The 15,424-nt window shown below is 40.3% G+C and overlaps 1 protein-coding gene across 2 annotated transcripts in view; it reads left to right on the top strand.

Moving 5' to 3' along the window:
• The first annotated feature begins 444 nt into the window (after positions 1–444).
• Positions 445–15,424, top strand: part of TRHDE (thyrotropin releasing hormone degrading enzyme) — a 252,723-nt gene continuing 237,743 nt past the window's right edge. For both annotated transcript variants that reach the window (XM_017733245.1, XM_017733246.1), the window contains exon 1: positions 445–576. The gene's annotated coding sequence lies outside the window, so the exon portion shown is untranslated. The remainder of the gene's footprint in view (positions 577–15,424) is intronic.

A 15,424-nucleotide genomic window follows, 5' to 3' on the forward strand; every position in this document is an offset into this window, starting at 1 on the left:
GGACTCACACGCAGGCAGAGAGACTCCTCTTCCTAAATGGACTGAACAATATTTGGAAGTGGGCGGCTGTCTCGTTGTGATAATGTTTTCATAGCATGAGCAAGAAGAGACTTCTCTTTCTAAATGGACTGAACAGGGTTGTTGTGGAAGTGGTAAACAGACTGAACATCTTAAGGGTTGTCTTTGAACATTGTCAGGGGGAGAAGGGAGGAAGGTGGGGGAAGGAGGAGAGTTCTGAAGGTGGTATAATTTTTTTCCTCTTCTTCTTTTAGGTCTGTTAATAAACTTCTTTATATTCTTTCAAGTTTGGTGCCTGTTTTGCATTTCTCCTAATTCTTATCTCACAGCAGATAAACAGTAATGAGTATTTTGGACCAAACCACTACATCCTTCTACCCGCAGAATATTAGAATATTCTCCCATTTTCTTTTTATTAATGGCAGGTAGAAAGAAGGAAAGATAAACTCCAATAAAGAGTCTCTGAGCAACTGGATGTCTTGCTGTTTGAAATATGCTGAAATACAAGATACTGATGACTGATGTGGCTTTTTATTCTCCAGTCATCTGACTATAAAGGTAAATGCTTTCTTCCTTCTTGTACAGTGATGATAAATTGAAGACAAGACGTGTTTGGGTGATGCAGGGGACCAGACACTATTCAAACACAGGGTGCAGAGGATTTTGTCCCTTCAGATGTCTGAAAGTCCCACTGAGCCCTCCTGCTAAAGAGCCCCTGCACGAATGGAGATGTGCAGTGTGGGTGAGCTGAGAAGGGATGCCCAGGGGCATAGAGACAGTGGGAGTTAGAAACCACAAGTGGTTTCCAGTCCTTTTGCCTGGGCTACAAATGTACATCTTGTATCTGTTCTTTCCTATGGGTTCTCAAGGGTTCTGCTGCAACTCCTGCTCCAGCAAAGGAGATATCTAGTTTTTATTCAGGATAGAGATTAAAGCATCTCCATCCAATTCCATGCTGAATGGCTGTTTGGCATATTCTTGTGCTGAAGTTCTGAGGAGCCAGTTCATACAAGGTGCTTTGACTAACCACTTTGCTCCTCAAATCATCCCTAAAATTTAAATTACCCAGACAATCCCTCAACTCCCAGTTCAGCTCATTAAGAAGTGTGGGTCCCTGGGAACAGCAAACACAGCACAGGATACCTTGCATGCAGTGTTATCTTTTTGTATGCTGATTTTAACAGCTTTCTGAAAAAGAGGTTCAATTACAGTTTGCCTTGGAAGAGGCTTTTCCCTGAGCTGCTGACCCCTCTCGAGCACTGTTTACAGGCCAGTGCCTGCCAGGGTTTGATGTTTGCTGGAGGAGGTCCAGCCCATGGGCAAGGCACCAGTTCCAGCTCCTGCTGGGGGGGGCCAAGCATCAGACGTGCCATGAATGTGAAGAAGAACCTGGGGGCTTCAGAAAGACTGCACCCCACCCAGAGAGATAATCTGAATGTCTAAGGGAGCTTCCCAGGGCCAGAATTTCTTGCTTTAATGACAGTAAGAATTTTAGCTGGTTGAAATGAGGATACATGATGGGAGAAATTTAGTCTTGATGGAATATTGTTATAAACATTTTATTATTACTTTTCACACTGAAGTGGTTCATTGTGTCTCAAGAGAACCATCATTAGACATTTCAACATACTTTTTATTCAATTCAGAAATTACCAGAGTGGTTTTAATGAAGTTCAAATAAACCCGGTATGAATACTGCGATACAAAACAATTATTTTGTTCAAAAATCAGGAATAAAATCAAGCAAAAGTATATCTGAAGATTACAAAGATAATTTCAAAGAAAATAGAAAGATAAATGAATGAGCACAGCTATCATTCCCCTGAATATAATGAAATGTGTTTTATGACTTTTGGCTGTAATCACAATTAGCAATACTCAGGGCTATCTGCTTGGCTGTGTGTGCAAATCGGGATGTGTGTGTATGAGAGAGTAATAGCGGCTGTACAAATTAATTTCTTGTGAAGAGCTGATTGCTCCACCTGTTATAGTCTGTCTACATCCTAAATTCCCATCAACTGTTGCCGATTAGTTCACAGAATGTAATTGAAGAATGAAAATAGAGAGCAAAATGTCTGATTTATAGTCTGAATTGGTTATGCCCAGTGATTTTTTTTTTAATGGTGGTTCAAATATTCTGTTATTAAATTGATTAAATAATTAAGTGCTGCTACAAACATGTCAGATGGTATTGCACATCAATTTTCTACTGCTGAGTGGGACTCTCATTTACATCCCAGCATACTGAATATTACTAAAGTTGGTGCTAGTCTTGGACAAGACTGCTAAAGAACACTAAGGAAAGAAGGGATGGATGAAAATACGTTCTGTAAACAGTTGTCAGTGAAAAACATAGCATGGGCAGATCATGCTGTTTGCATGTGCTTCATTTGTCTTAAATAAAAGGGTTTTCTTTGCTGGGATGAGCAGAGCTGAAAGTATAACTGGTTCTAAAGGGAAAAGATGATTTTCAATGATTCCTTATTTTCTTTAAAAATAGTTTTGTGACAATACAATCACCAGACCACAAGCTGCACTGTTTATATGTTTATTCAGTTGGAGAACTGAATCTTTATTTGAGGAAGCATGAAAAGTTAAGACTTGAGAAATCCCTAGACTGAAACAAAGCCACTTTCTGTAAATCACAATGTTAGTAAAGCAGATAAAGTAAAAACTGTTTTTCGGGAAAATATATAAGCTGATAAAATCCAGGTGGACCTGCGGGAAATTAGCATAGCAAACTTATAAATATTGTCAGCTACAGCCAGAGAAAAGAAGATCCAGCTGCTGTGTCTCACTCCCCACTCAGAGCTGAGTCACTGCAGGAGCTGTGCTCCCTTTGGAGCATTGTAGTTGAGCTCCCTTTCTTCATATCTGATGGCAGCTGAATTTCTGTATTTGTATTCAACCCTTTATTCTTTGTTTACCCTGAACTTGCTTGGAGTCTATTTAAGCTGTGCTAATGGCCGTAGTCTGATTTAATGAATAATCTCCTGAAGATTCACGGTCATTGTCTGGGTTTACAAATTTCTGAAGGAAGAGAAAAACCTGTGCCTGCCTTTTCAATGGTTTTCTGACATGTTATTTGGTCCACTTGCCATTCTCCACCCATGTACAGAGAAGAGGGGGTAGCAGTTTGTATATCATGCTGTGCTGGTTTTGGCTGGGGTAGAGTTAATTTTCTTCACAGTGACTAGTATGGGGCTGTGTTTTGGATTTGTGCTGAGCACAGTGATCATAATACAGAAAAGCTTTTACAGAGCCAAGGCCTTTCCAGCTTTTCGTACTGCCACGCTGGTGAGGAGCCTGAGGGTGCGTGGGAGGTTGGGAGGAGACACAGCCAGGACAGGTGACCCCAGCTGACCAAAGGGATATTCCAGACCATAGGACATCATGCTCAGTGTATAAAGTGGGGGGAAGAAGGAAAAAGGGGGGGACATTTGGAGTGGTGGCTTTTGTCTTCCCAAGTACCTGTCACATGTGATGGGGCCCTGCTCTCCTGGAGATGGCTGAACACCTGCCTGCCCATGGGAAGTGATGAACTAATTCCTTGCTGTGCTTTGCTTGCATTTGTGGCTTTTGCTTTCCCAGTGACTAACTATTAATCTGTGTATAAAAAATGTTAAAAGGAGCTTGAGAAAGTTAAGTTCTTTGATACACTGTTATCAAGAATATAGCTGTCTGGTCAAAAGAAGACGGTTCCTTCGTTGACACAGATCCCTTCTCAAGAGGATGTATTTCTTGGAAAGATATACTGTGACCAATAGAGTTTTCAAAATCAGTTGAGAATTTTTGTTGCTGTCTTTTTCTATGATTTTGGATTTTGTGTATCTCAGTTTTTAAGGGCATTCTGAATGCAGTGTATATATTCTGCCCCTAAGACTTTACTTCTTTTTCTCTTAATATATTCCATTAATTCAAAAGAAAACCAAGGCAGAGGCTGAAGATCTATTTTTTGTATTTGGCAAACAGCAATTTCCATGCACAGGTTTGCCTTACAGCAAATATAAGTCTCTCATTTTTAAACATTCATACGGACCCCAAGTATCAGGGCCACAGTGCCTGCTTCCATTTTCTCATCTTTTTTCTTGTTCACTGAGTATTTTGAGGATTTTAGTGCTCAGTGATTTATAACTTGCTTGTAAAGGCAGGTATTCCTGATGCTGCAGTGATGGCCAGATGCCTGGACACCTCCCTGCTTGCTGTCATTTTACAGATGCAAAGCAGAGGGTTTTTTGCAATTTATCATTAATCATAAACTGTCAGACTCAGGTATAAAGATTGGAAATCGCTTAATGTGCTTCAGGTTCCCTTTTCAGACCGATTCTGAGCTGAGTGAGTGCTCACTATTCTCTGAATATGTGTCAGAGTGGATTGCATTGAAGTTCTTTTTTTACTTGCTGTTGAAGAGATTAATTAAGAACTTATGGTTCAGTGTGCCGTGAGAACTTGGGAATTTGACTCACTCGGTCGGAAAGAATGAACTACAGCTGAAAGGATGATAAAGGAGATAAAATTGGCATTGTGATTTTGAGGCAAAGGTTCCTCCAGATTTATTTAGGAGAACAAGTTAAATAATATTGCGAACAAAAGCAGAAAGCTTATAAAAGGAAGAGCTTAAATACTGAAAAATAAAATTATTTTTCAGCAGTAAAGAAACTGGAGAAGGTCATTAGATCTCAATGACAAGTCAGCAATGATCACTACAGAAAATATATTTGGAATGGACATCTCCACAATTCAAATGACTGGCTTAACTCCAAGCCTTAAAAATGATAAGTGTCTATATAGCTGCTAAGGTTTGTAGGCTTTTTGGTTTTTTTTTGGTAGAAATTGCTGTAACTAAGAGCAGGTATGATTGGTATGTGGAAGGCAGCATTTGTCATTACTAAACATGTTTGTTTATATTTACAGTTCTAGAAGAAGTAGCCAGCAAGGAAGATTTCAACTTGAAACAAATCGGCAGTGTTGTTAGAAGGTTTGAGAGTAGCTCCTCTGAGATGCTCTATTTCTGTCTTGTAAATACACTTTGGCAATTTCATGTAGTGCACGGAGAGCCAGGCATAAGTGTCTGTACATCTCAGTTCACTCAGCACTATTGGATCTGAGAATTGGACTTTGGTGTACATTTTATTAAATGCAAAACTGGGAAACAGAGAAAATTTCTAAGCCCTGTGTCAGTGAACCACACAGCAAAAGCGTAATTATAAAACTATGATAAATATTTATGTGCTTAGTACATATGAGATATCCTATCATTCTATATTGCAAAATGCACATGCATTGAATAACAAAAGACTTAATACTGAGGCATTTTCTGCTTTGTAGATTACTTTAGGCTACCACAGCCCACCTGCTTTGGAAGCAAGATTATTTTCTTTTGCTACAAGTGAATGTTTTAAGATTTCATGTGCACGGAGAAGTAAGCACTTACTTGTATCTGACAAGGAGATATATATGACATGGTGTATCCAGAGTCAATTTATTCATGTGGTGTATAATTGTCAATTTTAGCAGGTGGAACCTCCTCTCCTTCTATGGACAAAAACCAAATCTCTTTTGTACTGTTTGTTAGGCTCATCCTGATTCTTATTCCATCAAAACAAACTCTGAGATATAAACTCTACTCCTCTGCAGAAAATAAAACCCCTACAACCTTTTTTTAATTTTTTTTGTTGTGAATGGAAATAAAGAAGGTTGAGAGATAAGTCTGGGAGCTATAACCATAGAAATGTATTAATGAAACTGTCAAATAATTCCTTTGAAGACACTTTTTAGCGTGTATTTCATAAAAGGAGCAATTTGTGTGATGCCAACCATCATTAATTGAAATTTCTGTGCCTCCGCTTTAATAAATTTGCTTCAGTTACTTGATCCTTTAAACTCTCCCATTAAGTGGCTGCACTTGTTAAGGGAATGTTAAGGGAATCTTGTTAAGGGAATGGTGTGAAGCTTGTGGTCTGTGCTGAATTCTGTCTAAAATCTGGGTCCACTGATGAAAGGAGGTTCCCATGCAATTACAGTGCAAATATGCATCTCCCTTTCTGTGGAGAATGGGGTGGAGAAAGAAGGCTGGAAAGGGTGGCTTGGGTATATATTTCTGCAGAGCTTGGTCATTCTGCTCTCTTAATAACCTTATCTCATTCCCACAATGACCTGAGCATGTGCTTGGTTCTCATGTGGCTGAACAAGGGTTTTAGCATAAAAATGTGCTTTTGAGTGCAGGATCAAGCCCACAAAGATATACTAAGTATGAGATAAGCAGTGGCTTGGAAGGAGCTGACAACAGAATAAAAAATGCATCAGGATGTGCATCACTGGCTGGAGTCTCTCAACTGGAGCGGGTTGGATAAGGTTTCCTAGGGGAATAGTCCAGCCCCTTGTCATCACAGGCCAGAATACGTTTCCATCATGTAGGCAGATTGGCCATCATTCCCCATGTGACAGGGAGGTCCCCAAACCTCAGCCATGTACTCTCATTACATAAGTGTTGTGTTTCCAGCCAGATGAGAGGTCAGCACATAGTACTGGCCATAGAGAGCAGCACAGAGCTGGCACCTGCCAGCCAGCCTTGGAGTTTTGGTTACATGGTGAAGGTGCTTCCTTTTGGCCTTGTGAAGACATGGCATGGAGCTATGGGGAAAGAGGGCTGGCGGAACAATTCAATATCCCAAGAGAAGGGATTGGATCAGGTCTTGGGCCAGATTCAGTTTTTGCAGTAAAACAGATTGTTCATAGGGGCTTCAGGTTGCTACCTCCAATGCACAGTGAGATACCTGTCAGGGGCAGTTTGCCTTTTATTGTGATAAACATAATAGAAAAGCTTTACCCATGGAGAATCTTAGTTGGCATGTGTTCTAGATTTCTAACAACATGGTAGTACACAGGGTGAGTAAATTGGTGTAAGTGGACACAAGCAAATCTAATCATTAATGACATCAAAAATATCCTACAGATCACATCTTCAGGTAGGCACAGCCTACAGCCAAAACCCATTTTGTGTACAAACGGGTGTCTAAATATGAGGATAGGCAAGGGCCACTCACCCCCTGCACAAAACATCTCCCTGCTTAACTGCACTTGGCCTGTCCCAGCCTGAGCATCCAGAAGAGCCTGTCTGACGCCCAGGCCAGGAGGAGAAGCAGCAGTCTCCCAGGTGGCAGCTTCATTCATCTTTTAGGTGTCAGCCCAGCTCCCCAGGCATGCTGTGCCTGCAGAAACACACAGGCTGTGTCCGTTGTGTCCATCATCACAGCTTCTTTCTGTAGGTATCAGTACAGTAGGTCTTGGGACATAATTGCATCACAAAACACCAAACAACTAACAAACAACCCCCCCAAAAAACCCCAAAAACCAATCAACCAACCAACCAAAAAACCAACCTACCAACCAACCAAAAAAAACCCCAAACCAAACCAAAAAAACCCAAAGAGAAATTGTATCAGGGCTGCAGTCTAAGGGATCTGTCAAAATAGTGGGGCCTTAGGAGTCATTTCAGCCACAGACCAAAGCTCTGTCAATGGATATCTTGAGGGAGTCAGTTCACTCTGGGTAGCAGGGCTTTTGATGTCAGTCATTGTTGAATACTTAGAAAGTATGATCTCTTCTACAAACATGTAATGCACGTACAATTTTACACTAGATATAAATCCTATAATTGTATGTCACCTTTTTAAATGCAGCAACAGGTAAAACTGTTCCTGGGCATCATTTTTAATGCAATTTCTCTGAGAACCACAACTACTGTTGTAATTCTGTGCCTGGTTGTGAAACTGGAGTACCTACCATCCACAAAATAGATAGAAATACACGTCAGAGGGAGGCAAGAGAAGGATTAGTGTTTCATGCCAACCTGATTCAGTAAATGAACTCAAGTAATCTAAATCACATGAAATCCTAGGGTAGCTCATACGCTTTAAGCTAGGATGTCCAAATACCTTGCTGGGCTGATAGGCTTAGGCTTAGACAATTCCTGAAAGAATCTGAAATAATTTCTGTTTCATATAGTGACTGCTGACATGAATTAGTTATATCCTTACCTTGCAGTGAGAAATAGAAGAGTCTCACGTTCAGATATATCATCTGCATGTTCAACAAGAAGATGACTTAAATAGCAACAGGGGTTCTCCCTGAGATAGTGAGATATCTCAAGAACAACCATGGGTTGATGGAGGCTTCTGGATTGCAGAATAAACAGCAAACGGGCTCCCTGAAGAAAAAAAAATCCTATAATACCTACCAGCATCTTGTCAAAACTAGGTATATTAAGAATTTATTTATTTCAGATGGATTTTCACATTCAAACCCATTCTGTTTGATCATCTATTAATTCATAAGCAAATTCTTTTCCCCCATACTTACCCTTTCCACAATCTTTCTTTTTTTCTTCTCAGGAAAAAAAAAATCACAGCATTTGAACTCCCTAGTGCCAAATTAGGATCCTTATATTTAGGGACAGAATTCACTGCGAGGATAGAAATGTCTTGCCAGCGGTGGGCATGACTGGTAAAGAGTCACTTGCCAAGCTGCAACTTTTTGGGTATCTGATTACTAGCTCCTGAAGTGAAGTCCTTAACTCTCCTGTGCACTGTGCTCCATAGGGATAAATGAAGACCCCTCCATTGAAGTGGAAAACCAAGCAGAGTTACTCACAGGAACCAGTTCAGAATTACTCAAGAGGCACCCATTCAAAGTTGCTTTTTCAACATCAGTCTGGAGCTTCAGTGCTGAACTCAAGGTGATAGAAAGGCACCACCATTCTCAGCCTAAATTTTTCTCTCTTGGATAATCCCTGACACCTATTTGATCAAATAATGGGACTAACAACTCCATATTTCCTTGAATTTTGGAATTAGCAAGAGACATTTAAAAGTAAAAGAGAAAGTCCCAGGATCAGGAGTCTGATTAATGGCATCTCTGTACTGCAGGTCCCAAGGACAGAGCTACAGGCTGGACAGAGCTGCACTATCATAAAGATCCCTGTGCCTGCCATACCCTGCCGTTCTCCCCATTGGCTCTGAGACACACCTGCATGAGCAGAACATCCACTGATAGCAACACTTATTTTCCTCCTTTTCAAGTGAAAATGTCCCACTTTCACTATATTTTGTCAACCTTCTTGAAAAACTATTGGTTTGGACACTTGCAGCAGATGTGGACTCAAGTCACTTCTGAGTGAAGAGGTCCTAAGCTGATAATGATTTTGAAGAGGAGGATAACAAGTGGCTCTTTATCTTTTTGTTAGAAGTGAACAGAAGGAAGGGCCCCATTTGACATTTTATTAAGCAGGGGCTGGAGGGTACCCTCTTATTTGCTTCCTTTTCTGTGCAGAAGTAACTTCACTGGGAATTTTGCAGTAAGTTTTCAGAGGTACAGTCTCATTCACCTACTTTTGAACACCTCTGCACTTCAACACTTCCTCTTTTCTTCTTCTAGACAAATAGAGAAATCATTTCAGAGGTTTATTTCTGTCTATATTTATCTACTGTACCTTTTGCATCACTTTCATCATTTGAGGCTGTTCATAGAAAATATACTTGCATTACTTTTGGGAATTGAAGCATGGAAGGAAAGAAAATTACATGTTTATTTGATTTCTTAATTTGAGATGTAGGGATAAGTTAATTAATTGACAAAGCTTTTAGGTTTATCCTATTAGAAGTTAGGGCTGGGACTGCTGAGCAGTTAACTATTTTTGATACGTCAAGAACCTAAGAAGATTGCTTTTTGTTACATATTGGGTTTTTTTCACTTCAGGCTAAGGCACTTTGATATTTGTTTTAAAATTTTTGCTAAGTAGTAGGAATGCTAATGGTACTAACAGGAAAGGATCTCTGTTTCCGATAGCTTACACTGAATGATTACTTTGCTGAGAAAGTATAGAGATGATTTTATAGTACAGTTACACAGCCCTATTTCCATGCCTTCTCAATGATGTGAAGATTCAGAACTCTTGCTAGATTCTGGTAAAAGACAGCTAAAGTTCAGAAGATAAGAGTTAATAATACCATTGTAGGATGCTAATTATGCAAATAAATAATAATTAACTTTTGGTCTGGTCTGAAATTTTCAGTCTAAAAATCCAAGTCAGCCAGATAATACTATAATAATTTATACTTAATTCAATGTCCTCTCTTCACTTTATGTTTGGAGAAGACATTTAGTCATAGACAGATCACTAAGTGAAAGCGTCTATGAGACGCTCTGAGATTTCCCTACGGCCAAACTCTTGCTCTGCCACAATTCTCCTCGTGTCTTTGAATTTCTAATCCCTTTTCCAGGCCAGCAGGGCAGTAGCTATGTGAAAAACTCAAAAGTATTTTTCTATTACATTCAGGTATCAAGTTACTCAATCAAAACCCTAAAGAGTTACATCCAGACTTAGTTTGGCTCTTTATATTTAGCATAACCTAATGCTAGGGCTTTATTTCCTCTAAACTATCTGATTGAATGCTTCTGCAAATTATTCTGGTTTTAGCAATGCATTATTTCATCTTGTGCTCATGTTTCATAACTTTCAGAATCAAAAAAAAAAGGAAGAATTTTTTCACCTTATTTCAAAGACTTGCTTAGGTAAGCTTTATGACATGCCTGCATGATTTGAAACAATACATGTCTTGAGAGGAAGAAGGACATCAGTGACATTTCATATTGCCCTAATCACAAAGGGAATATATTGCATAGCTTAATTCCTCTCTGGCCCATATTGGATTACAGGGTAATTTGGACCGGAAGGGGCCTCAGGAGGCCTCTAGTCCAACCCCATGCTCAGAAGTTCAGAACAGATTGCCCTGGACTCTACCCAGAGTGTGCACTTCAAAACCTCCAGGGAGAGAGACTGTAGATCTCCTTTGGGCAATATGGCTCCTCTGCTTGGTTGTCCTCACAAGGAAACATTTCTTCTCTCTGATCTGAACTTCTGTGGTTTCACTTAATGTCCTTTATCTCTCAGCCCCCAGACACGTGCCACTGGGAGAAGCCTGGCTCTGTTTACTTGACGAGCTCCTCGTTGATGCTGGGGGCTTTTCTGTGGTGCCCTCAGAGACATTTCCTCTCCAGGTGAACAAGCTCTGGTCCCTCACAGCTTGTCCTCACAGGGCACGTACTCCATCCCTGCCCTGGGCTGCTCTCGTTTATCAATGCCTTTCCTGTACTGTGGAGTCCCAGACTGGACACAGGGCTCTCGATGTGGTCTAACAGCTGCCAAGTACAGGGAATAATCACTTTCCTTGGTCTGCTGGCTGTGGTCCTGCTGATGGAACCCAGGGCACTGCTGGCCTTCACTGCAGGCTCGCTGCTGGCCTGGGCTGACCCACTGGTGTGCCCAGGATGTCCTGTGCAGAGCTGCTCCCCAGCCTACCTTGTTGCAAGGATTTCTTCTTCCCAGGAGAACCACATTGCATTTGTCCTTGTTGAATTTCATAAGGTTGTTGTTGGCCCATTATTTGAACTTGACCTCAAGCAGGGTTGGAAATATACTGGGAATCAATTGAAAGGATACAACTGAATTCAGAGGTTGCTCTTGAATCATTCAGGACAGAAATTTAAATACATTAAAGGGAGGAAAAATGTGCAAAGGTATTCCGGGGAATTTTTGAAATACTTGAAATACAGTGACCGAGTCTTTCATGAAGTTTTGTATGGCATTAGCATAACCTAGGTTAGCACAAAACCTGCTGCTGTAGAAGACCCCGCAATCCCTCGACCAGGAAAAAATTCATTAGTTGCCACAGCATGGTGCCCCATATCTAGCAGCAGTCAGATACATAAAGTGCACATCAGGCATCTGAGGCAATAGGAGGTGCTGTGTGTGTACTCACACATATATAGATAGGCACAGTGTGTTAGGATAGGACTGACAAAATGTTGATGAGATGGGCCTGCACATGGGTGGGAGCATATGCCTAGAAAATCCCGTATTTCTAATAGCATTTGATTAAAATGGACAAAACAAATGGAGGCACTTATTTTAGGTCCTGAGTATAAACCAAGTTACACAGGCATAAGTTCATTGTTTTACTCAATCCCTAAATTAGGCCTTTTTGAGAGTTATTTAGGCTTAAGGAAGGACATGCTTTTAAAGTGAAATAGCTCTTCTAATTTTTCATGTAAACAAGCTCTTATTTGATTTTTCTCTCTAGTTATTCAGTAGCGTGAAAATTAAAGACTATATTCCCTGTCATAAAACTTTATTAAATATTTTGCCAAAATGACTTGATTGTATCATTTTAATGAATACAGAAAAAATGAATCAGCACAAAATGTCATTAATTATAACATGGCAGAAAACCACTGAAATAGACAACAATGGCTCTTTAACATGTTAAAGAACTTTTTACTCAGACAGACTATTGCAAAGCCATCCTGCAAATTTATCCATGTGGGGAAACAGATTTACCAGGAGTTCATAACACCCTCTCAGCAATTTATATTTTTTTTCCTCTATGTATTTCAGTAGGAATCAACCCTGCTAAAGCTGGTTTATTGTAGCCTATGTACATAAAAGGAATTTACTCCGAAAAGTGGTTCCTGATTTTAGGAGCCATCTCTCTTTCATAAACACAACTTGATCAAGATTGAAGACTTTGTGAAAGGAGATATTGCACATAGAAGAAAGTCAAAGAGATTCTGAAAATGGATAGAGTTTAAAGTGGATCAGTACTACCAGCTACTGCAATCATTACAGCTGAGGATTAAGTTATATGTCTGTGTGGATGATGCATTTTTAGCTCTGCAAAACTCTGGACGTTGAGGTTTTTTCTTGAATGCAGTTCCCTTCTTGGTCCATTTTTCCAATAAATGGACAGCAATCAACTTCCAAAAGAGAATCTCAAATAGGTAGTATCAACTGCCTGAAATCTGAAATGCTCCTAACTGCTTAGAGAAGAGAAATTGTGAAGAAGAAAATTATGACACTGTCAGAAAACATCGTGAAGAATGAAGAGGTTCAATTGCATGTTGGGAAAATGGGAAAACAGCACTATTTTTTGTCTTAATATCTTAACCAATCAAAGCACAGTAGCAGGACTGTGTCACATCCAAAAAATGAGGAGATGTGGTTTAGAAATTAGGAGGTAATATATCTGTAGCTAAAAATCCCCATTTTATTATTATTTTGATTTCTGTTCTTTTTTTATTACTATTTATGATTTAAAAGAAAAATTCTTAAGCCAAGCTTCTTCAAGCATTTAGGCTACCAATAGCATATTATTTTTTCCACATGGATGCTGAGATTCCCTATCAGTGGTGGCACTGCCTGGGAAGCATCAGATGGAGGGAGATTTAGGCTGAGTCTGAGAGAGGCTGGAATGCAAAGAGTACAGTGGACACTCCCGCCCACATGTGTGACTGGAAGACCTACTGGTGATTTCCATGGGCCATGTTTTTGGATGGTCTAAAGTAGTTTAATACTGAAGAATTCTGGAGCTGTGTTGATTCACACCATATGGGTATTTGGCTAAATCATTCCCTGGCAGAGTTACAGAGTTACAAATGTGGCAGTGCTCTCCCACTGTCGCTCTTTGTGGGTTGATTCTATATTTGCTGAAGTGAAACAATAATTGAGGCACAGATATTTGCTTGACAAATAATACTCATGGCAAAAATCTCTCAGGCATTTATTGTGTACACAGCTATTGAGAACACTGACAGTTTTCCTTCACTTGATGACATAATAAAATACTACAATTAGTACAAAATGCACTCAACATTCAAAATGTCACCATCCAGTGATATTCACTGTTCCTGTGATTGATAGATTTTATAGTGGAGAAGGAAGAATTTACTTAAGTGATACATATTTGCACATGTTTTTCAATCAATGATGATTGATTTGAATCAACTAAAGGCAATGTGATTTCCAGATTTTTGTTTTCTCACCAGGACCATTTACATTAGTTTTGAGGTTTCCATTAATCCCTGCAATTTATTGAGTAAATTGCTATTTATTTCACCATGGATAGGTGCATTTCCTATGACATTTCCTATGACAAAAAAATGCTTGTTGTTTTGTTCCAGTGGTATGTCATTGAAAGGAAACAATGACTCATCTCTGCGTAACTCTGATGGCTGTAGGATCACAGGCATGGGAAGTAAGGTCATCCTTCTTGCAAAAGGAGGTTGTACTAGCACCATGACATTCAGGGGAACAAGATTGCTTCTCTAATTTTGTTATAGTCAAGTGCTGTGATGGTGCAGAGGTGTCTAATGGAGCGAATAGTAGGAAGAGGACAATGTTTTTGCTACAGAGACAGAAACAGTAAAAAGAATTCCCAAAGGATCAGTGGGGGAGATAATGACAAGACCCTGGTAGCTCTTCCCTGTTACTGCCTAGCAGAATATTTGGGGGGTTTTGATTGCTTCCTTTACTATCAGACACTTGCCATAAAGCATTAAATTACCACATAAGTCTTCTGATAGCTAGCTAGCTATCTAGCTATCTAGCTATAGAACAAATGCATGCAAACCTTTATCAGCATGAGCTTGGGAAGCTTGACGAGGCACATCCTCATCAGACATTAAACCCAAGTGATAACTCAACTCTGGGGCTTGAAATTTGTGTAAATCATTAAAGCTACCCAGCATATGTGGCATCTCCCCTTATTTCAGTGCCCTTGGAGGTCAGAGTGCAATAGGGTAGTTAGGTTCACTTGTGGTGAATCACTTCTTGGTTATCTGGTCCAAGCCCTGAACTGAAGCAGGTCTACTGAAATCATACTGCTCAGGATCTTGTCCAGTCAATTTTTGAGTATCTCTGTTGATCAAGATGCTATATTCCCTCTGGTCAATCTGGTTGAATGTTTGACTGGCCTCAGGGACAAATTTTGTCAACTTGCTTCTAACTAAAGTTTCCTGTGTTGCAACTTCTGCCCGTCTCTCATCCTATCTTTTGTGAGAAGTCGGTTTCTGCCCTGCCTGTACACTTCTGTTAGGTAGCTGAAGACAGCAAGAAGATTAATCTGTTTTTCAGATTCCATAAACCCAGCTGTCTGCCACTCCTTTGTTACAGTGCAGATACTGCAACACGTGTGTCGGACAACAAGGCCCGTGGAAAAGAAATATATATATCTATGGACTGATTCTTGGTAGATGTTTCAGAGATGTTTATTTCCCCAGCTGCATGGCCGGGGCTCTGCCCAGGAACTGCTCAATCACGGGACCCGAGGGTCCTTCCCGGGCAGGGGAACACAAAACAACCAAAGGGGAATGAGGCTGACCAGGGGCAGGGAAACCCCGTGTCTGTGCCCTCAGGGCCCCTCTGCCAGGGCTCCATGGCGGGGGGAAGGGACCCCAACATTCCTTGTACACCATGTGTTCCTGACCCCTTCTGAGGTCCAGGAAAAAGAGGGGAAGCACAAGGACTATTTCTTCTCTGCTCCTCTTTCACTCTTCTGTTCCTGGGTACTCA

This window comes from Corvus brachyrhynchos, unplaced genomic scaffold (assembly GCF_000691975.1).
Source record: "Corvus brachyrhynchos isolate BGI_N302 unplaced genomic scaffold, ASM69197v1 scaffold32, whole genome shotgun sequence".
NCBI classification, from domain to species: Eukaryota; Metazoa; Chordata; class Aves; order Passeriformes; family Corvidae; genus Corvus; species Corvus brachyrhynchos.